The following is a 22,705-nucleotide window of genomic DNA, read 5'->3' as shown; positions in this document are numbered from 1 at the left end:
GCAGTGTTGATGTTCCTGGTGCTCCACCCAGCTCGCTTTACTGGTGGCACTCACTACTATGGTTTGGATTTTATTTTAACAAGGCACAGCTCCCCTTTTCTCCAAAGAATTGCTCTTAGAAGCTTCTTCATTTGGAATGCTGTCCCAAGCCTATTTGGGCCAAACTTCAGGCAATGACTGGCTGATACACGCTCACAGAAGACCAGCACCCCTAGCCTCAAGGGGGGACCAGTTGTGAGATGCAATCTACCCTCCAGAACTTTTGTGTGAGGTTTGACTGAAGCTTACCTCCAGCTGAGACCTCACTTTGGGATGCTGTCCTCCCCCTCTTTATCATGCTTCCCTCATGCCCTTCTCCTGAGAACAATCCTCAAATCAATCACTTGAATAAGAATTTTCACTTTGGAGTTCCTGTTGTGGCTCAGTGGTTAATGAATCCGACTGGGAACCATAAGGTTGCAGGTTTGATCTCTGGCCTCACTCAGTGGGTTAAGGATCCAGTGTTGTGGTAGGCTGCGGTGCAGGTCGCAGATGTGGCTCTGGCATTGCTGTGGCTCTGGCATAAGGCTGGTGGCTACAGTTCCAATTAGACCCCTAGCCAGGGAACCTCCATAGGCCGAGGGTGCAGCCCTAGAAAAGACAAAAAGACAAAAAGACAAAAAGACAAAAAAAAAAAAAAAAAAAAAAGAATTTTCACTTCAGGCTCTGCTCTTAGAGAATATATTCCCAAACAATAAACTTATTCAGTGTCCCTCATCTGTTTCTATGAACAACGAAAGGAAGCCTCACCTATGTTAACTAGACAGTCTGTCATGGCAGCATCACAACAAATCTGTCACTTTCCCCTCTCCCATTTAGATGTCCTCACCACTGCCCAGGAATCTGCTTGAATGAACCCCACTATGGTCTCTGCTCAAGGCTCTCACTCTGGGAACAACAATGTCCAAGACAATGATGCTGCTTCTGGATATTCCGTAACAGCTGACTTGACTTCTATACTAATTGGGAGAATGGCCTCTACCTTTACTTTCTAGATACTGGATATTTTCTAAATGTAGACTCCACAGCAGCTCTGCTTGTGTCCAAAGTTTCAGGACCATTATGTCTCTAATCCTGAGGGATCGAACCCATTTCTAGAGGCAGGGAACAAAGCTGACACCATCCTTTTAAAATCTCCTTGCAGTATATGCCCCCAACCAAACACATCCCACTTGTTCCAGCTAAAAAAACAAAGCCCTATGGTGTGCGTGAGTATATAGAGAGAGTGTTGTCTTATACTAGCACCTTCTGGCATCCAGTTCAAAAAACTTTTTTATATTTGGTTTTTATTTTAAGCCTATGTATCAAAGAAACCTCCTTCCTGAAACTATTTTGGATAGAGAACTTCTGTAAAGAAGAACAGATACAACCTGTTTTTAAGAAATTCTTTCATAAAAGTTTTTAAAATGTGTTAAATAGACACAGAATACACTTCCAAAGTATAATTCTTCTAGCTTTACAAAGTTGGTTTTACGTAGGTAAATTCTAGAGTGTTTTCCATTTCTGTTTCACAGAGATTTAACATTTACGATGGCATTTTCTAATATTATAAATATTTTCAAGTATACAGCAAAGCTGGATTGTACAGTATACATCCCTCCACGCATCATCTAGATTCTACCATTTACATATTTCTATACTTGCTTTATCATGTGTCTGTACATCTATCCATTCTTCTATTCACCCATCCATCAAGTTATGGTAGCATTTTAATTATTCTTTAAAAAAATTTTATACTTTGATTTAGACAAGGAAGTCTATATGAAAATAAATTCTCCTGGATATTATCTCTTCAACAATAAAAGTATTGTAAGAAGAGGTCCTTGACAGAGTGGTCTGGCAAAGAACTCTTAAAATATCTTTAAAAACACTAGTTCTGGATGTGAATATTGTTTTAAAGCCCTGGGTAAATTGGTCAGAAAAAAAAATCTCATGGAAAATTGAAAAGAATGCCAGGTGAAGTTTTAAGTAATAATTCTCTAAAGCCTGGCCTGTTTAATTGTCAGTGTGGGAAGCTATTTTTATTTAATCAGTGGTAAATGTGCCTATTCATTAGCACTTGTGTATGAAGTCAGAAACTGAACTTCACTTGCAGTCTTAATGTACTAAATGAAACCATATATTTTAACACAATGATTTACAAAGATCTCAATCACGTCTCCCACATCTACATTTATATGATCTAATCACCCACAAAGTGTTAAATTAGGAGCAATATATTCCATTCTGTGATGTCATTTTTGATTGGGCTCCAAGAACAGACACAGAAGTTTGGTTTAGGAGAAAGCAGACATACATTTTTGTTTCGCTCTTGTAAAAGTAAAATTTGATCATACTGTTACACCCAAAAGAGTTTTATCACTTCAAATAGAATACACAGACAGTTTATTCAAAAAGAGAATTGGCTGATTTATTTATGGATTACAACTTCTATTTCCTTGAGGATGTTCTAAAAGATGGAGTGGTGGTAAAAACCAAATCCCTATATAAAAAGAGAGCAAGTAGATAGCACACCTCAAAACACATGGGTTATATTTACAACCAAACTTGGTGACAAGTTATTTCTATGAACCTCAAGATGTAAGCGGGGTTCAAACCACCCAACAACCACAAGATCTGTCTAGTATCAGGATCTATGGAAGGGGAAGTACAGAAAAGCAATAGGCTATCTGTCAGATGTGAGAACAGGAGATTTCAAAATTGCTTAGAGGAATTCACCGAAAGCACAGCAGGTCAATTTGAAGACAGCAGCTGAAACTGGCAGGACCTTACTTCCATATTGAGTGAATACAAGGTGCACGACAGCATCTGAAGGGGTAGTTAGAGGCTACGAACTTTTGAAAATGATCAGCCAGTACTCCCTTCAGGGCCAGAACCCTATACCGTAGCAAACTGGCTGACAGAAGAATTTACCTTGCCAAGAAGAGGACAGTAGAGATCATGTAAAGGGGTGGTCCAGATAAAAACAGAAGAAAACAAAATCAGGAAATTTAAGAACACAAGTTGTTATATCCTAATGCTTTATGAAAGCAAGAGGGAGCTCTCGGAAATTACAAAAGCTACCTGAACCAAGCCTCCTTCTAAAAGTTAAGGGAAACTCACTTAGAAATAAGCAACATAAAAGTACTGAAGTCAAATACCATACTAAGGTATTATTTCAAAATACAAAATAAGCAGCAGAATAACATCCCTAAATAAGCACCAGAATAACATGGCCAGAAAGACATGCCCATAAAACATATAAAACTTACCCTACTATTTCAAAATGATCTAAAAAGCATCAAGAAAATAAGATATAAAAGAATAACAGATCAAAATTCGAAAAACTAGGTGAGAAAATTCAAGAACGAATTGGAAATGAAGGGAAAATTTATTTTAGAAATGAAGGCTAAACTAGAAGGAACATGAGAATGAACAGAAAACAAAATGCACTAAGAGAAATGGAAAATGAAAGGGAATTTTTTTTTTAAGTGAAAAGAGATGAAAAGTATTTGAGAAAAAGTGACAAATAATGAAAGCAGTCAAAGAAGATGCAATATGTGAACAACAGAAGTTCTTAATGGTAGTTCTGTGGTGGCCAAGTGGTTAAGCATCTGATATTGTCACTGCCATGGCTTGGGTCCTTGCTGGGACACGAATTCAGTTCCTAACCCAAGAATTTCAGCATGCCATGGGCATGGCCAAAAAAAAAAAGTTCTTGATGAATAAAAGCAGAACAAAACAACAGAACAAAAAATACTAAAAACTCTAACTTAAAAATTTCCTAACGTAAACATTTGAAGCTACATTTTAAACTCAACGAACTTGCAATAAAAAGAAAAAATTGGGCATCTAGAACAAAAAGAAAAGAAAATTACATTATAATGGGACATTCTGACAATAACGCTTTAAGTCAAAAGAAAACTGACTAACATATTTAAGACACTCAAGAGAAGAAAATATAAGCCAAAGATATGTTTTTGAGCAATACATACCTTCAGGAACAAAGGGTACTATCACTATGTGAAAACTCAAGGAATGTTCCCATAAATGCTTCCTCAGGAATCACAAGAGAACAAGCTTCAGACAAGAAAAATGATTCAGAGATAGCTAAATAAGAACTGATGATGAGCACTAAATATACAATTACTTGTAGAATTACATAAAGTTGTATGCTCTGACAGTGTAGATAGATATAGTTCAAAGCATAAAAAATGAGGGTGGGTGAGTAGGTAGTAAAAATACTTTATGCCAAAAAAGAACTTGGCATAAAAAGAATTACTGCTTTCAGTAATCACATTTGATGGTGGTAGTATGAGTAACATTAGTATTATTTTATTAATATTAGCAATAAGTATTATTAATATTAATATTATTAGTACTATTATTCTGATACTATTGTGTTACAGTTAGGGTATTATTACAGGACATTCTATCATCTTTTGTACCCAAGATTCATGGTGTGGAAAAAGGAGATACAGGTATAGAAGATATGGGTAATCAGAACTTTTTACCAAGGCTGGGGCAAACCTTGAACATTCTGTCAGAGAGTGAGAAAGCTAACAAAGATCACTAAGGTCATGTCAAAAGGACTCAGGAGGTGACTTAAGGAGGCACCCACTGCCAAAAATGGAACATTTTGAGCTTCCATGAAGCTAAGTATTGTAGTGGATTTAAACCTCAAATCTATTCAATTCATTTGCTTATAATGGTATCTTTAAAAAAAATTACCTCCTCCAGAGGATGACAGAGAACCAATTCATTATCTTGCAAACTGGTAAATTAAGGAAAATCAAGCATTCACCTTGCCTTTCCTATATAAACTGCACTACTAAGTTACCAAATAGTAGATGAAAAGAAGTATCTCTTTTAAAAGTTATTTCAGCTAATAAATGAAAATAAAATCACTGAAGAATAACACCATTTTGCAACCCCAGGAATGAATACATCTAGACAATGGTGACATTACAAAAGAGGGACAAGACAATCACCTGCAATCTTACTAAAGCAATCTAACCTGAGTCTGATCAAGTGTCTGGATGCAATTTGCAGGAAATACAGAAGAGGAATGAATGGAACCATGAAGAAAAATCTAGACTGCTGGAAATACTGCAAGTCAAAATTGCATAGGGCATTTAATGGCTAAACTATGAGGAAATAAAAATCAGTCAAGACTAAACTATAGAGTCTAAGGATGCACACACCTTCAGGAACAAAGGGTACTATCAACATGTGAGAATATCATAAAGGAAACATAAGAGAGAGGATGCTATAGTCAGGAGAGTGGTTACTTCTGGAGGGAGATGCGAGAGCATGAAAGGGCTGGAAAGACACATAGTGGGGCTTTGGGTCTATTTCTTGACCTGGGTAATGATTACAAGGGTATTAATCTTATAATAATTGCCTAAATGATGAGAGGAAACAAGCAGACAATTAGTTACACAAGTCTGGAGTTGTAGGGAGGTGTCAGGGCTGTATCTGGGAGTCAAACAGAATGACATTTACATCTATGGGGCTGAATAAGTTCTACGAAAGTGGTCAGATTTTTAAAAGACTAGCAGCTCCAGGACAGAGCCATGGGAATGTCTGCATTGGGTGTGAAGCAGAGAAATCAGAAAAAAAGATGGATAGTTAATTGGTAAGTGTGGTGTTGGGAAGCTTATGACTCCTTTAAGTCTTCTCAATCCCAAAGTTTACTCCACTCACTGCTTTAATGACAAATCCCACGAAAGCTTCACTGGCTTCACAAAGGTGTAGTCAGACAGTGCCTGCTTCAGGTGGAAACCAGGTACCTCTCCCCCCATTCCTGCCCTGGGGAACTTCTCTGACCCGTGGAGTGGAATCCTCAGGAACCTACTTGATACTTCTGCATGAGCTGGGTCTGGGATGATAGGATGAGTAGGGCCATACTCATGAGCTATGGTGGATGAGATCTGATGGATACATGCTTCCCTTTTTATCCCCTAGGCAGACAGTTCTGAGGAACATTTTGTAAGGCTCTTCAGGATCTTATAAATCAGTGTTTTATGAATCAAGCACTATTGTATCTATAGGCACATATGGGCACAGCCCACTCCCATAACACAATCTTATTTTGGCTTTCTCTCCTTTTCTGTGATCTTTCACTTTAGGTCCCTTGAATCTTTACCCAAATAAACCATCTACACAGAAGTCTTTGCCTCAGATTTAGCTTATGGAGAACTAGTATTTCAGGGAGAGAGGACTCAATTGTGTTGAATTCTGCTGAGAGATGAGGATGCACAGAATGTGGCTAGATGGAATTCCTGGGTGCCCTGGCAAGAGCAGTTTCAGTGGAGTGAGGGGGCAGAAGCTTGACTGGGTGGTCAGTGGGGCTGGCGAGAACAGATATGGAAATAGCACTCTTTCACTGGTCCAAATTCTGTGGACATTTGCTCTCTCAGGGCATTCAACTCAATTGACTGCTCTCTCGTTTTTGAAATATATCACATTTGCCATGTCTGGGGAGAGAAAAATGGGCCAGCAGCTGGAATTATATATAGGGTTGGGGAAAGGCTTTTTAAAAACAGGAGACAGTAGATGACGGGGATGGTGATACTGTAATGCAGAGAGGGGAAAACTCATACAAAAGAGAGAAAACAGAATATTGAGAATGAGAAGGGATAGGATCTTGAGCCCAGGTGCAGGCGTTTGCCTTTCATTCAATGAACTGGAGAGAAGAGAGTTCCCGTCGTGGTTCGGTGGAAACGAACCTGACTAGCATCCATGAGGTCTCAGGTTCCATCCCTGGCCTTGCTAAGTGGGTTAAGGACCCGGTGTTGCCGTGAGCTGTGGTGTAGGTGACAGATGAAGCTTGGATCCCGGGTTGCTGTGGCTGTGGTATAGGCCAGGAGCTACAGCTCCGACTGGACCCCTTGCCTGGGAATCTCCATATGCCATGAGCATGGCTCTAAAAAAGCAAAAAAAAAGGAAGTGGAGAGAAGGCAGAATATAGACAAGTTTGGAGGTAGGTTGGTTTGATGGTTTAGGTGGTGGAGAAATAACAGAACTCATGTCTAAATGCTTCTATTTTCTCAATGAATTATATTGTCAGGTCAAAAGCTGAGGGAGAGCATCAGGGAGTACAGCAAGTTTGAAAAAGAAGAGAAGGGAAATAATTTTGGAAACAGAATATAAACATATTAGGCAAGTGACTGATGAGCTGAACTGAGTGCCCATTTGTTTCGCTGGAGAGACTGCTAACTCATTTCTATCCTATTTTGAAGGCAGTGTGCTTTTTTTAATTTTATTTTTTATTTTAGGACTGCACCCATGGCATATGGAGGTTCCCAAGCTAGGGGTCCAATCAGAGCTGTAGTTGCCAGCCTATGCCATAGCCACAGCAATGGCATATCTGAGCCAGGTCTGTGACCTACACCACAGCTCACAGCAACGCCAGATCCTCAACCGACTGAGCAAGGCCAGGGATTGAATCTGCGTCTTCATGGATGCTGGTCAGATTTGTTTCCACTGAGCCATAACAGGAACTCTGCAGTATGCTTTTTAAGGCCGAAGGTTAGAGCTGGGTACTGTTTATTTCTAAAAACTCTTTATTATCAGTATGGCGGAGTTGGGAAGAAGATCACAAGGAAGAAAAGCAAGACAGAGATCTAGCCTCTCAAACCAAATGCAAGGTGGTGGTAGAAAGGTCAACTGAAGAATGGCTGCCCAAAGACGCATGCTCTAAAGGGGGGGGGGACTATTTAATCTGGGTCACACAATTGGCTCAATCTTATTAAGGTCTATCAAAAAAACCCTGCTGCAAATGCACAGATGATTTTTCAGAACGAGTACACTTAAGAATATATATTTTCCTTCAGACAACACATTAAACAGAATGATAGTTTCCTCCTTTAAACCCCTTAGAAAAATTAAAATTACATGAATTTATTACAGAGGTGGAGGTAAGACATATCAAATAACTTTAGGCTTCCCAAACTATGACCCTAAACAGAGAAGTTAAATAAGTGCCACACTAAGCAGTGACATCATTGTTTCCCTAGTTACCTAATGTGGAGGCAGAAATGAATAAGCTAGATATAAATGCAATATCTAATAGGGTGGGAGTGTTAGAACTTTTTATGGCCATGAGACTGGTAAACCCTGTAACTCAAAATGTGGTCACTCAAAACATGTAACCAAAAGATGTCATGGGGCCTGTCAACTCACTGCACTGGCAAAATATGTTCTATATTCATGTACTTGGGTGGAAGCTGAATGTAGCTGGTTCATTGGCTATACCTAAAATCCTGAATTAGAGCTTTGTGGATATGTCAACACAAAAACACACATATTTTGTATTTTATACAGAGCCAGCAGATAACAAGTATATAGTAAATATCACATGATTTTAAAACATATATGTGCTTATTTATATAATACACATGGTTCATTCCTTTTAGTTAAATGTCTACTCATGTAGATACTCTCCAAAAAGCTGAAACAATCCTACTCCTATCTTGATATGAAACTCTACTTTTCCTGTGTGCTTATTTTAAAATGTAAAAATCAAATAGTCTTTTTTAAAAATGTGATTGTCTTTGACAGTCATCTTACTTACTTTTTAGAGCAACTCTAATAGCTAAACTAGAATGATTATTCCCATTTTAGAGTTGGCAAAACTAAAGTATAGATGGGTTAAATTTCTGTACACACTTGGTTTTTACTGTTGTGATTCAGCATAGTACTTTTGGTTCAGACTGGATGTAAGATCAGTGACCAAAGAAGACAGCTTCTGAATGTTACCTTATCCTACATTCTAGATTCTGGAGAGTTGTATTTAAGCATCAAATTTGATATACAGAAGCTAGAAGATAATATACACTATCTGTGGCTAACAGACACAGTGCCAAAAATTTGGCTTAGGAACTACCAAACATGCCTGAACAAAAATTTATCTTCCATCAAAAGTACAGAATAGAATTTGGAAAATTTGCAGAAATCCTCATTTTCCGCACTATTTTACAGTGGCACATTATTTGGACAATAATTTTTATAATATTCTGTTTATCAAAAAGTAAGTTTTCAATTATTTTAATAGAGCTTTTCCTTTAACCAGAGCAAAATCTTATCTATATTTTCAACTCATGATTCCCAAATAAAAATGTAACCTCTTTTGTGAACTTTTAGGGCTGGGCACTATAGGTTATCAATCTAACAAAATCTTTGCAGATGGACAGCACATACTTTAAAAAGCTTTTTCTTTTCTTTGAAAAAAATCTGCCATGAGGAAAATGGCAAAGAAATTGGCTGAAAAACAACTGGTTGAAATAAAAGACCAACTAATAGAATAAGTTTTATGCAAAACATCTTCAGGCACAAGTTTCCATTATTTTCTACTATATGTTTCTTTTATTTTTACTTAGGTCTGAAATCCTTTTTTATTATTTTTACTATTTAACCAAAGTTAGAGTTCTTTTTTTTTTTTTTTTTTTCCTTTTTCTTTTTAAGGCCACACCTGCGGCATATGGAGGTTCCCAGGCTAAGGGTCTAATCAGAGCTGTTGCTGCTGGCCTATGCCAGAGCCAGAGCAATGCCAGATCTGAGCCACATCTTTCGCTTACACCACAGCTCATGGCAACACTGGATCCTTAACCTACTGAGCGAGGCCAGGGATAGAACCTGGTACCTCATGGTTCCTAGTCAGATTCGTTTCCATTGTGCCATGAGGGGAACTCCCAAAGTTAGAGATTTTTATAAAAAGTTTAAAGAGTCAAGAAGCTTTAAAAACCATACCATAAACTTCATTTCTCACTCCCAATCCCACAACACATCTCCAGGCAATCATTTTGAACTCTTGTAGCATATTCTCTTGTTTACTTTCTTAGTTCCCATTTTAGGCGTTATCTATTGATTTCCCAATACAGAAGATGAGGATCCAGTTATCTCTTGCTCTCTGTGTCTCCACACAAATACATACTTTTAATCCCCAAATTTGGCCCTATCATGATTTCAGTTAGATCACTACTCAGTACTTACACTATTAAATGTTATCACCACATAATAAACTATGATTATATTTTCTTTCTTACATAATTCTTTTTTCTCCCTATCCACAACCAATCCACCTTTCTCCCTCCCTTTATCTAAGTTAACCATGGTCCTGAATCTTTTGTTTGTCATTCCTTTATAAAACTTTATTGCATCTATATGTATTCCTGCATAAAGGATACAGAAGAGTAGTAGATTAAAATTATCTCTGTGGGCCGTATTTAATGGCAAACTTTCTAATTGGGACCAATCTTTTCACTAAGAACGTGCTGAAACGCTTAGCAAAAATATTTTCAAAAATCTGCTTGAAATTATCAAAGAGATAACAAAACAGTAAAAAATAGTGAGAACATTATCAGGGAAAGAAACCTAGAGACGTAAGGAATTTGAGGCTATATTCCTCTCATTCATCTGCTGATTTTGGAAGAGGTGACTAAATAGATGATCAAAGCTTCTTGTAGACATATAAGACCAACAGACCAAACTGGACTTCAGTCTTCACCAATGAGGAGGGTGTTTAGGATATCCTCCAGGTTTTTTAGACTGAGATCATAAATGCTAAATCCTAGGAGTAAAGAATGAGCTGGAAATAGACAAGCCCTCAGAGATGAAGGCTCAGCTGGAATTTTCTCAGCCCTCTAAGGGATTAAGGCAATCCAATATTGCCAATGCCTTTAGCAATCTTCTAGAAAGAAACTCAAATTTTCATTGGAGCAGGACAACCTCATTTTAGACCTCAAAGTATCCGCACAAGCTTTCACATAAAAATGCCTGGCATTCAATAAAAGATAACCAAGCAGGTATTCCCACTGTGGCTCTGCGGTAACAAACCTGACTAGTGTCCATGAAGATGTGGGTTTGATCCCTGGCCCTATTCAGCGTGTTAAGGATCCAGTGTTGCTGTGAGCTGCAGCTCTGATTTGACCTCTAGTCTGGGAACTTTCATATGCTGTGGGTGTGCCCCTGAAAAAAAAGATAACCAATCATATGAAAACATGATGAAAAACAAGAAAAAGTGAAAATAGAGATCAAAATGATAGAATTATCAAAGATAGACTTTAAATTATTACACTTCATATGTTCAAAAAAAATTCTCAAGACAGAATTCTAATAAAGAACTGGAAGCTATAAGAAAGAATAGAAAAATTCTGAAAAGTGAAAACAGTAACTTTTATGAAAACCCCAATGAATAGATCTAACAATAGAATAAAAATAGTTGAAAAGAGAATTAGTGAATTGGAAGACAGATCAGATAAAAACATCCTAAAGGAAGCAATAAAGAAAAAGAGTAAAAAAGAATATATTTTTTTTCTGTTCTTTCTTGTAGCTTGTTCTTTCTGCAAGAAATACAGAAGACATGGGGCGAAGAAGGAAAATTGGACAGAAGTAATATTTGAAGAAATAATGCTTTAATTTTTTTCTAAAAATGATGAAATATGCCAAGCTACAGATTCAGTCATATTATAAATTACATACAAGATAAAATTCACACACATACAGGCCTAGGCATATCAATATAAGTACTAAATACAAGGACAAAGAGAAAGAGAAAAATGACAGATTGTCTTCAAAGGAACATCCAGTTAACAAAAGCAGTGGAAGCTGGAAGACAATGAAACAATATTTTCACAGCACAAAAAAAAAAAAAAAAAAAAAAAAAAAAGAAAGAAAGAAAAGAAAAGAAAAAGAAAAAAAATCCCAGCCTAGAATTCTATTCCCAGAAAAAGCATTATTTAAAAAAGGAAGTAAGATAAACAGATTCTTGGAGAAAAAAATGAGATTAGCTGATGTTCATTAAGCAGAAGGAAAATTATTGCAGTGGAAATTTAGAAATGTAGAGGAATGAAGAGCAAAAAAACAGATAAATACGTGAGTAAACCAGGTCAAAACTGATTGCAGAAAACAACTGTCAAAATGTATTGTGGAGATTAAAATATAGAGATAATTAAAATATATGACAACAATAGAAAACTGTAAGAATGGTAAACAGGATTTTTCAAAAGTCTTTAAATTGTCCAGGAAGAGATAAAAGTGCTAATTTATATTAGACTTTATATATTGATACAAGTTACAATCTCTAGGATAACCACAATAAGTAAAAGAATATACGACTAATAAGTGAACAGAAAGCTGGAGGATTAAAATATTTTAAAATTTTATATAGGAATTCCTGTCGTGGCTCAGTGGTAAACGAATATGACTAGTATCCATAAGGACGTGGGTTCAATCCCTGCCCTTGCTCAGTGGGTTAAGGATCCAGTGTTGCTGTGAGCTGTGGTGTAGGTCACAGATGTGGTTTGGATCCTGTGTTGCTGTGACGTAGACCAGTGCCTACAGCTCTGATTCGACCCCTAGTCTAGGAATCACCATATTCCATGGATGTGGCCCTAAAAAAAAAATAAATAAAATAAATAAAATTTTGTATAAATACATGAGACTGTATGTAATATTTGAGATTTACTTTTTCTAGTTATGATAGAATCACTCTGATTCATCTATATATTTATTTATTTTTTTAAGTGCTTAAACAATCACAGTTTATTCAGCCATTTCCCACTGATGGGTGGCTTTGAGGTAATTTTCAGGTTCTTCCTGAACAATGCTGTGGTGAAACTTCTTATACATTTCTCTTATTATATATATTTAAAACTTTCTGTTTCCTTCTAAAAGGAAATTGCTGGGTCATTCTTCAGTATGTTTTTCTTCCGCTTTGCAAGGTAGTGCCAACACATTTTTCTTTTTTAATCTTACTAGCAATACATAGAAGATTTTGTGAATCTATATCTTATCTGATATTTGCTATTATAAGTCTTTTAAATTTTGCCAATTGTGATCTTGATTTGTATTTTCCTGATCACCATAATTTTGAACATCTCTCTGTATTTATTGGTCATCTGCAATTTACCCTTCTGTGAAATGCTTCTTTATATCCTCTGCCTATTTTTAATTGGGTTATTTGCAGTCCTCTTAATTGACTTTTAGAAGTTCATTTTATATTTTTGATATTATTTGTCATTTGTATATATTGCAAATATTTCCTCAAGAGCTTCACTTTTTTCACTTGCTTTTGATGAGTACAAGTTCTTTCTAATAAGCCCTGCACAACTTATTAGTTTTCTCTAAAATTAACAATGGTCTTTTGGTAGATTTACTTACATTTTTATGGACTTGTTGCTAATTTAATCCAAATTCTTCCCAATGTGTGCAAGTTTCCTCAAGAGATTCAAATTAAGTATTCTATCAATTTAATTTTCCTGAAGAAATCCTTCCTGGAACTTTGCGATCTGTTCCATTCTGGACATGTTGCTTCCTTTCAGGTACTGCTCACAACTTGAGTCTCCATTTAATGCATCCTGGAGACTCGTCGGCTCTATGTTTCTTGGATCTAGGTCTTGCTCTTTCTTACTTCATTTCCATGTTTCGATGGAGCATATCTTCCTGGGAAAAGGGGCAAGGGAAATAAATTTTGAGAGATCTTCATTCTGTCCTCACACTAGATAAAAATGAAGTTTGAAGGCATTGTTTCCTTGTCTTATAGCTTCCATTATTGTATTGTGAGGCATTTGGTACCATTCTGATTCCTGATTCTGTTCCACAGTCCTCTGGAGATTGTAGAATTTTTTTCTCTAGTACTTTGAAATGTCATAGTATGTTGTGGTGTGGGTCTATTTTAGACCACCATGCTGGGTAAGCATGCCTTTCACTTTTAAAAAACTTTCTTGAATTACTTTTGATAATTTCTTTCCCTCCATTTTCTCTGTTTCCTCTTTCTAGAACTATTATTATTTAGGTATTGAATCTTCTGGATTAGTTTTAATAATTTTCTTATTTTTCTCTATTTTTCTGTATCTTTTTCTTTTTATTTTCTGGGAAATTTCCTAAATTCTACCTTCTGTATTTATCTTCTACTTCATCGAAACCCCTTCATCTCTGCTATCATAATTTAAATTTCCAAAACCTTGTTTCTTTGTTCTGTTTTTCTTTTTAGGGCGGCACTTGCGGCAAAAGTTCCCAGGCTAGGGGTCGAATCAGAGCTGCAGCTGCCAGCCTAAGCCACAGCCACAGCCACATGGGATCCAAGCTGCTTCCGTGACCTACTTGAGGCAATGCTGGATCCTTAACCCACTGAATGAGGCCAGAGATTGAACCTGCATTCTGATGGACAGTATGTCAGGTTCTTAACCTGCTAAGCCACAATGGGAACTCTTTTTTTTTTAAACATATCACGTTGTTCTTCATTTGTGAATGTAACAACAATCCTTTTTTTTTTATTATTTAATTTTGGTCATAGCACAGGCTTTCCTTCTCCTTTTGGCATTCTTTTTGTCCACCAAAAGTTGTCCCCCCAAAAGTTGACTAGAAACTCTGTGTGTGGCTTGTAGCTTATTGACTATAGTCTTCATTGTAAGATGATCTAGCTGAGCCTATTCCTTGGGAAATTCCCAATGTCAAGATCTTATTTCTTTTCTCTCCCCGAGAGAAGATTTCTATTTTTCTGCCAGTGGCATGTTGGTTGACAGCCGGCAGTCTGAGACCTGAGAAGGTCAGGAGCAGTTTTTGTGTAAAGTAGGAAAGGAATAAAAGAATAATTGCTTCATTAACACACTGTCAGGGAAGACTTAACCCCATCTTCACCCCTGCCTTCCAGAGATACTTGGGTCTTGGGGGATTTTGCAATGTAAATTGAGTTTCTGTTCAGCTCTCCTCCCTGCCAGTTTAGGACTGCTTTCTCTAGTCCAATACATCAGTACTTACATACTTGCTAGCCTCCAAAATTTTGAGGCTGCTGTCTTTCTTCCTGTTTTCTCTTTTATTTTAGGTTTGTGCCATTAGTTGGAAATTCAACTTAAGCTTGTAAACGATTGTCAGGTCAATTCAACAAGTACATAGAGAGCACCTATCAGATGCCTGGTTCACAGATCCATCACAGCATTAAGGGATCTGTGGGTTTTGGGCTGTTATTAAATTCTGAACTGGAATGACAGATACTTCTCAAGTCTTTACTGTTCTTTCAACCACTGGGCTACTTCTTCCAGCTCTGAGGTATTTTGTTTATTCTCTTATCTCTGATATCATTAGTTCTTTTCATCCTCTATCAGCTGGAAACATTTTTTCTACCTTAAATTTCCTTTTAGATTTATGTAATAACCTATTTTTGAGTCTATGTAAAAATGTCCCCTTTACCAACCTGGAATAAATAGAGAGGATTTTAAACTCTGTCTAGTAAGAAAAATGATTTCCAATTTGTGTTCAAGCTAAAACTGGATCATCTTCCCTACTCCCATCAAACAATGCCATGACTCTTCCTATGTCATAGACCTGGCAATGGTAATTCAGGGCTGTTACAATTAATCACTATACATCAAAATGGTTATAATTTACTAATGTCCACTATATACTAAAATTTTTCATGCTTGGGAAATACTGGGTTCTAAATTCCAGTTTCAGGAGTTCCCATTGTGGCTCAGTGGTAACCAACCTGACTAGTATCGATGAGGATGCGGGTTCAATCCCTGGCCTAGCTCAGTAGGTTAAGGATCCGGCACAGCCTTGAGCTATGGTGTAGGTCGCAGAAGTTGCTCGGATCTGGCAGTGCTATGGCTATGGCCAGCAGCTGCAGCTCCAATTTAACCACTAGCCTGGGAACTTCCATATGCCATGGGTGCTGCCCTAAAAAAACAAAACAAAACAAAAAACCCAAATCTAACAATATAGTAAAAGGATAGTACATCACAACCCAGTGAGAGTTATCCTGGGAATGTAGGGCTGTTTTGACATTAGAAAATCAATAGAATTCATCATGCTAACAAACTAAAAAAGAAAGACACAATCATCTCGAGAGATGCAGAAAAGATATTTGACAAAATCCAACTGAAATCTGCTACCATCCTGTCAAGAGAAGCCTTTGTGGAGAATCACAGTTTTAGAGGGAATAAAATACAGACAACTATCTGTTTTATTTTAGAGGATGTGAAAAGTGGGACTTCCTAGCCATTCTTCTTGCTAACATAAGCTCTAACTTTAATTATCTTTTACTTAGGTTACATTGTGCTACAATTTAACTCAGTGTTTCCAAAACTCTATTCCTTAAAACACTAGCATTGTTTGAAATACAAGGCTCCCCGGAACCTTCAAGACATGTATTAAAGGTTCTAATGGATTCCAGGGAAGAAACCAAGCCCGACTTTTTCTTTCACGTGAATTTCAATCATTGCTGTCCCATCAAGATTAATTATTCCATATTTGCTGGGAAAAGCATTTTATTTTGACCCACCTGTTTATTATTGCTCATATATTATATAATATTTGTAGGCACTCAGAGAAGAGCACGGTTAGAGCAGTCTGGGACAATTTCATGGAAGCTGGGTAGATGTTCTTGACGCTGGGCTGCTGCCAGTAGAGTTTTCTGTAAGCACGACTTTTATCACGCCACTCCTCTGCTCATACACCTTCCTTCATACACATACAGGCCAACTCTTTACCACTACTCTGCAGAGTGGCAATTTTTCTTACCTACCTTTCTAAGTCTTTGCTCATAATATCTTTTAAGTTCATACAAGAATCTAAAATGTTTACACCAGATTAATAAATGCAGTAAGTTTAAAAAATATATTTAAAACCACAGAGGGGATCAGTCAAAAAGATACTTTCACCTGTCTGGTAGAAGCCCTTTACTTCTCTCCATATATCAAGAGAAAGAAATGCAGTAAAAATGAAATTTTCTACTGGTGTGTGCTAACTGCTATGGTTTGAATGTTTGTGTTCCCTCAAAATTTATATTTTGAAATCCAAACCCCTTAGGTGATGACATTAGGAGGTGGGGCCTTTGAGACATGATTAGGTCATGAGGGTGGAGCCTCGTGAATGGAATTAGTGCCATTATAAAAGAGACCCACCTTTCCATGTGAAGTTATAGCAAGTTATAGAAAGTTATGAACCATAAAGTGGACTCTCACCAGACGTCAAATCTGCCAGCACCTTGATCTTGAACTTCTCAGCCTCCAGAACTGTAAAAAATAAGTTTCTGTTGTTTGAAAGCCACATAGTTTATATATTTTGTTAAGTAGCCTGAACAAACTAAGATACGAACACAGTATTTCTTTCTATAAGCATGGAAAACATTTTAAACGGAATTGTGTCCTATACGAGGTAAATCTTCCTAGTTTGAGCAATAAGTCATAAACCAACCATAGAAAAAATAAAATAAAAAGGGAAACCCAGCTGAGCATTTTCCTTTTGTGTGTTTAGGGGATTAGTGACTTTGTTCAAAGTACTGCATTTCTTGGAAGCAAATCGTTTAAATAAGGTAGTAATATATTTAAGAGTATCTTTTGAAAGTTACAATTCCCAAGATAGACACACCAAAAGAATCTTTTTTTTTTTTTTTGCAAAAAGAATGCTAACATGTGTTACAGCAAAGAAGCAAAATGAATCATGGTGTGGGTAGTATGCTGGATTCATAAGAAGCAGTGTTCTCTCCCAGCCTGATACTGGATATGCAATTTTTCTTTTTCTTTTACTTTTTACAACTGCATCTGTGGCATATGGATTTTCCCAGGCCATGGGTTGACTGGGAACTGCAGCTGTGGCGTATGCCACAGCCATGGCAACGCCAGATCTGAGCTGCATCTACACCCAGTCCTTAACCCACTGAGTGAGGCCAGAGATCGAGTGGGTCCTTAACCCACTGAGCTACAATTAAATCACCTTTTCCTTAATAGTTTAAATGGTTCTTGGATGAGTTATAGTGTTCATGTTGACTGCATTTGTATGAACAGGAACAAGACTTCAGTTAATCCAGAACAGTTTGATTCTTCAGCTGAAGCTTTAGAACAAAGCCCATTAAAAAAAACAGGAAGATAACTGAAATCAATTTACCATGATCTGGCCTTAACTGGCAAAATCAGCTAAGGCCTAAAATATATTTAATTTGAAGCACAGGTCTATCATGAGTGATATACTTTCATCTTAGTGTATTGTTCATTTTGTCTTTCATTTCAAAAGGCAAACAAAAGGTCCAAATTATAATTTTAAAAGCCTCAGAAATATACTGCCTGCACTTAGGACATATATGAATTTGGTTAAAAAAAATTATGAAGAAAAAAGATGGACTCACCCACAATATTATTTTCTTATTTTTTCAAGAAAGAGGCTTTCAAAACCAAAGAAGTGGAGCTCTCTCATAACGCAGCAAGTTAAGGATCTGGTGTTGTTACTACAGTGGCTCAGGCTGCTGCTGTGGCACAGGTTTTATCCCTGACCCAGAAACTTCCACATGCCACAGGTGTGGACAAAAAACAAAAACAAACAAACAAAAAAAACCCAGAACATAAAAAGTTTTAAGTTAAACTAATCCACTCTTCTCCCCTTTTGTGGGCCTGACACTTGAAAATTATAACCGTTTGTACAAATAGTTTTACTCCACAGAATATTTATTAAGGCAATGCATAATTAGTGGAGACTTAACATCTTTCCAGCATTGCCATGGTCCCTGTGAAGAACATAAAAGACAAGTGAGATATACTCTCTGCCCTCCAAGGATATTTCATCCTATTAATTTTGGAATTCTAGAACTAGTACCAGGGATAGTTTAAAAACTAAAACATTTTATTTTCTTAATGAAACATAACTTGCAGACATGAATCTTAAGCAAAGATACAATCTTGGATACTCTTTTTTTATTCACCTGGATGGAAATGGCCATCTCTGTGTTCAGGCGGCATCTACAACCTTAGAATAACCAAAAGAATGGTTGTTTTCCTTCATTAGATTACTGGCTCACTGCACTTTCATTTAGAGTAAGTTAGATTCATTGCCCATGGTCACATTTTTAATTTGTATTGACCAGGACTATGTCCAACAGAAACGCATGTCCTCCATGTTCCAACAAGTGCATGTAGTTATATGTCTCTTAATTCCACCTCTGTTATGAATAAGTAGGGTGACCTCAAGTGTGTTTTGTAAACTGTAATTTTTCCTACTCATAAAATGGCAATAATAAAAGTATAGGTTGAGGAAAAAAAAATACATGTCCTGTGCACCAAAAGTGTAAGAATAGTTATGGCAACATTATTTGAAGTTAGGGGCAAACTGTAATCAACCCAGGTGTCTAATATAGCAGAGTAGATACAGGAATTGTGGTACACTTTTACAGCATTTACTACAAAACAATGAAAATCAACAAACCATAGAGGTATTCAACAACATGGGTAACAAATGGAAGAAACAAGACTAAATACATCCAGGATGATTATACTTACATCAAGTTCCCAAACATACATCACTAAACTGTATGGACATATATGGAGTATATGGGCACACACTAAAGTGGCAAGACTATAAAGAAAGCAAGAAATGACTACATAAAAAGTGAGGCTAGGGCTTATTAAGGGAAGAGCGTGAGGAGAGGGTTGTGATTGGGAATAAATTCACAAGACTTCTGATATGCCAGTCAAATTTTTCGAAAGCTTCTAATTCTTCTCTTTCTCATCCTCTATTTCTCTTCTACCTCCTATTCCTCCACTTCTTCCTTCTCCTCTGTCTCCTCTTTCTTTTTCACATGGGCAGCAGTTATAAGGGTTGTATCACTTTTTTATGAGTATGTTATACTTCAAAATAAAATACATTTAAAAAAACCCACAGGTTACTATGCTAAATATTAAATACATACATTCATATATGTGTATACATAATACATACACACATGTGTGTATATAGTGCATACAATTAAACTCTATTGGTTTCAAGGGTAAAAAAGAGTGATTCTGTATTGTGCGACTTCTCTTGTCACCTTCCTCCCCCTGGCATCTGTTGAACACATGCTAAGAGCACACATGCACTTAAAAAATGAAAGAGATGAGATTTAAAAGTACACCAATGGGGAGTTCCCTCTATGGTGCAATAGAAACGAATCTGATCAGTATCTATGAGGATGCCGGTTCAATTCTGGGCCTTACTCAGTGGGTCGCAGATCCACTGTTGCGGTGAGCTATGGTGTAGGTCACAGATGCAACTCGGACCCTGCATTGCTATGGCTGTGGTGTAGGCCAGCAGCTGTAGCTCTGATTCGACTCCTAGCCTGGGAACTTCCATATGCCACAGGTGTGGCCCTAAAAAGCAAAACAAAAGTACACCAATGTGTTATTCCCTATCATGAATGTTACTTTAGAGTCTGAAAGACTTATATGGCTTTTTGGCTGATGGTGGAATTGCACGTATACATTTCTAGTCTCTCCTTTTCTATTGATACAGCTTACTGATATAACTATTCAGAAGCAGTACTTGAGAAAAATGGGTATGTTCCTGTCTTTACAGCTGAGATATAGAAGCTATACTTTGATGTTACACTTAATGGCTTGCCCCTAAGTTTCCTGCTTCTACCAGTAATGTTGATCTAATCTTAAAAAGTCTGCTTCTTTGAAGAAAAAAAAAAAAAAGAAAGAAAGAAAGACAAAAAAAAAAAAAAAAAACAAAAAACCCTGAGTTAACCCAGCCATGTCCACCCATAATACAAGTTATCTGACTTGAGTTAAGCTTTAATAAACCTATTTCCTTCATGCTCTTGACTTAGTTGGGTGTTAGATAATTGTGTTACCCTTTCATCTGCCCTGGATGAAAACTTACAACACCTAAATACTGGTGATAGAATATTCTCAAAGCCTCTTTCAGCAATGATCCCATTACAGATCTTGGTTAATAGACTGACAATATCAAACTCTGGCATGTCATACAAGAAAGAAACTGGGTTGACCAACTACCCACCTATACGCTCCAAGATACATTTTCTAAAAGGAGAACAGAAAAATCTGTATAGCAACTTATTCTCCCCTCTGTGATGATTTTTATTGGATAGGTCCTGGGTTGGTCAAAATCAATTTTACATTTAAGAATACCTGAATCTTGGAGTTCCCATCATGGCCCAGTGGTTAACGAATTCGACTAGGAACCATGAGGTTTCAGGTTTGATCCTGGCCTCGCTCAGTGGGTTAAGGCTCCGGCATTGCCGTGAGCTGTGGTGTAGGTCGAAGAAGTGGCTCGGATCCCAAGTTGCTGTGGCTCTGGTGTAGGCTGGCAGCTACAGCTCCGATTGGACCCCTAGCCTGGGAACCGCCATATGCCATAGGTGTGGCCCTAGAAAAAAAAAAAAAAAAAAAGAGAGACAAAGAATACCTGAATCTGATCTATGCTCTTATAAGTTAAATTTCACTTTTCAAAATCAATACACCACATGTTTCTGACAGAAACAATGTAGAGGGCAATACAGTTCACTCTTGATCTTCCAAAGATTTATCCACAGCATAGCTTATTTCAAGCAAACCTTGATCCGAAGTTTGGTAAAATAACCACGAATTCTGCTCAAGTCACATGTGGTCAACACTCTGTCTAAATATTTAATCCAACATCCAGAATCAAGGCCTTAAAGGCAAAATAATTATTTGCCTCACTGTAGCCTGGCAAAGATAAACACTGAATGAAAATAGGCATCTTGTTTTAGGCTGGTGCTTTATTTCACCCTGAGTTAATAACTCCTCTTGTTCTTTAAATAAGGAGACTAGGAATGCATTCTGCAAAAAGGAAAGGAGAAAGACAGAGATACAGAACAATCTTCCAATGAAGCTGAATTATTCTATCTAAGTTATATCTACATTATAGCTCATTATGTGGCACAAAATTACTATAGGTGAAAGGATATTTCCGTAAATAGAACTACATACATTAAGAACATGATTTAAAAGACATAGACCGTAACTGGTAGCCCTGTTCCCCAATATCACTGCTATAAATGGTGTCGCACTGAATTAGAGTTTCCCAAAATATCACTCACATTCAAATACAAATTCTAAGATATTTTATTTATTTATTTTTCTGTTGTTTTTGCTTTTTAGGGCCACACCTGCAGCATATGGAGATTCCCAGGCTAGGGGTCTAATTGGAGATGTAGCCGCCTGCCTACGCCAGAGCCACAGCAACATGGGATCTGAGCCGAATCTGTGACCTACACCACAGCTCATGGCAATGCTGGATCTTTAACCCACTGAGAGAGGCCAGGGATCGAACCCGCAACCTCATAGCTCCTAGCTGGTTTCGTTAACCACTGGGCCACAACAGGAACTCCAAATTCTATGATATTTTAAAATCAAATCTCATTATGTTGGAAGTAGTTACCATTTATAATGAAATTAAAAAAATAACACATAACTATTTTCATGGAGCAGAAACAAATGTGTTCTGGGATCAAATATAAACTCCATATATTAAAACAGCATTTTAATTGAGGAGGGATAAAAACATTTGTCAGTAACTAGATTTCAAATCCAGGCCTCTTGAGTACATGCCTAGTGTGCTTTCAACATACCACAGCTGTCTTTAGTTTCCTTGATAATGATTTATCCCAAAATCTTCATATGAAAAAAGTCACTTTAGTAAATAACTGCAACATCTCAGGTTTTTTTTTTTTTTTTTTTTTTTTGTCTTTTAGGGCCTCACCTGTGGCATATGGAAGTTCCCTGCCTATGCCAGAGCCACAGCAACACCAGATCCGAACCGCGTCTGTGACCTACACCGCAGCTCATAGCAATGCGGACTCCTCATGGATGTTAGTCAGATTCATTTCCACTGAGCCATGATGGGAACTATCTCAATCTTCCTGTTTTTAATTAGACAGACATGCATTCTCATT

At 37.2% G+C, this 22,705-nt stretch overlaps 1 protein-coding gene across 5 annotated transcripts in view; it reads right to left on the bottom strand.

Annotated features, from left to right (window-relative positions):
* ZSWIM6 (zinc finger SWIM-type containing 6) overlaps positions 1-22,705 on the bottom strand; it is a 347,609-nt gene that overhangs the window by 308,521 nt on the left and 16,383 nt on the right. Inside the window, exons 2-3 of one of the 5 annotated variants that reach the window (XM_085002300.1) lie at positions 16,923-17,033; positions 13,183-13,464 (exon numbers count right to left, since the gene is read on the bottom strand). The exons of 1 other annotated variant lie outside the window; for it this stretch is intronic. The gene's annotated coding sequence lies outside the window, so the exon portion shown is untranslated. The remainder of the gene's footprint in view (positions 1-13,182; positions 13,465-16,922; positions 17,034-22,705) is intronic. 3 more of the 5 variants (XM_085002299.1, XM_085002301.1, XM_085002302.1) reach the window with 3 other exon arrangements.

Source organism: Sus scrofa, chromosome 16 (assembly GCF_054392235.1).
Source record: "Sus scrofa isolate SSC_HxYL_T2T_F1_AM1 chromosome 16, Sscrofa_HxYL_maternal_Yorkshire_Landrace_v2.0, whole genome shotgun sequence".
NCBI classification, from domain to species: Eukaryota; Metazoa; Chordata; class Mammalia; order Artiodactyla; family Suidae; genus Sus; species Sus scrofa.
Note: the sequence above shows the minus strand (reverse complement) of the source record. Positions and strands in the feature narration are given on the sequence as shown.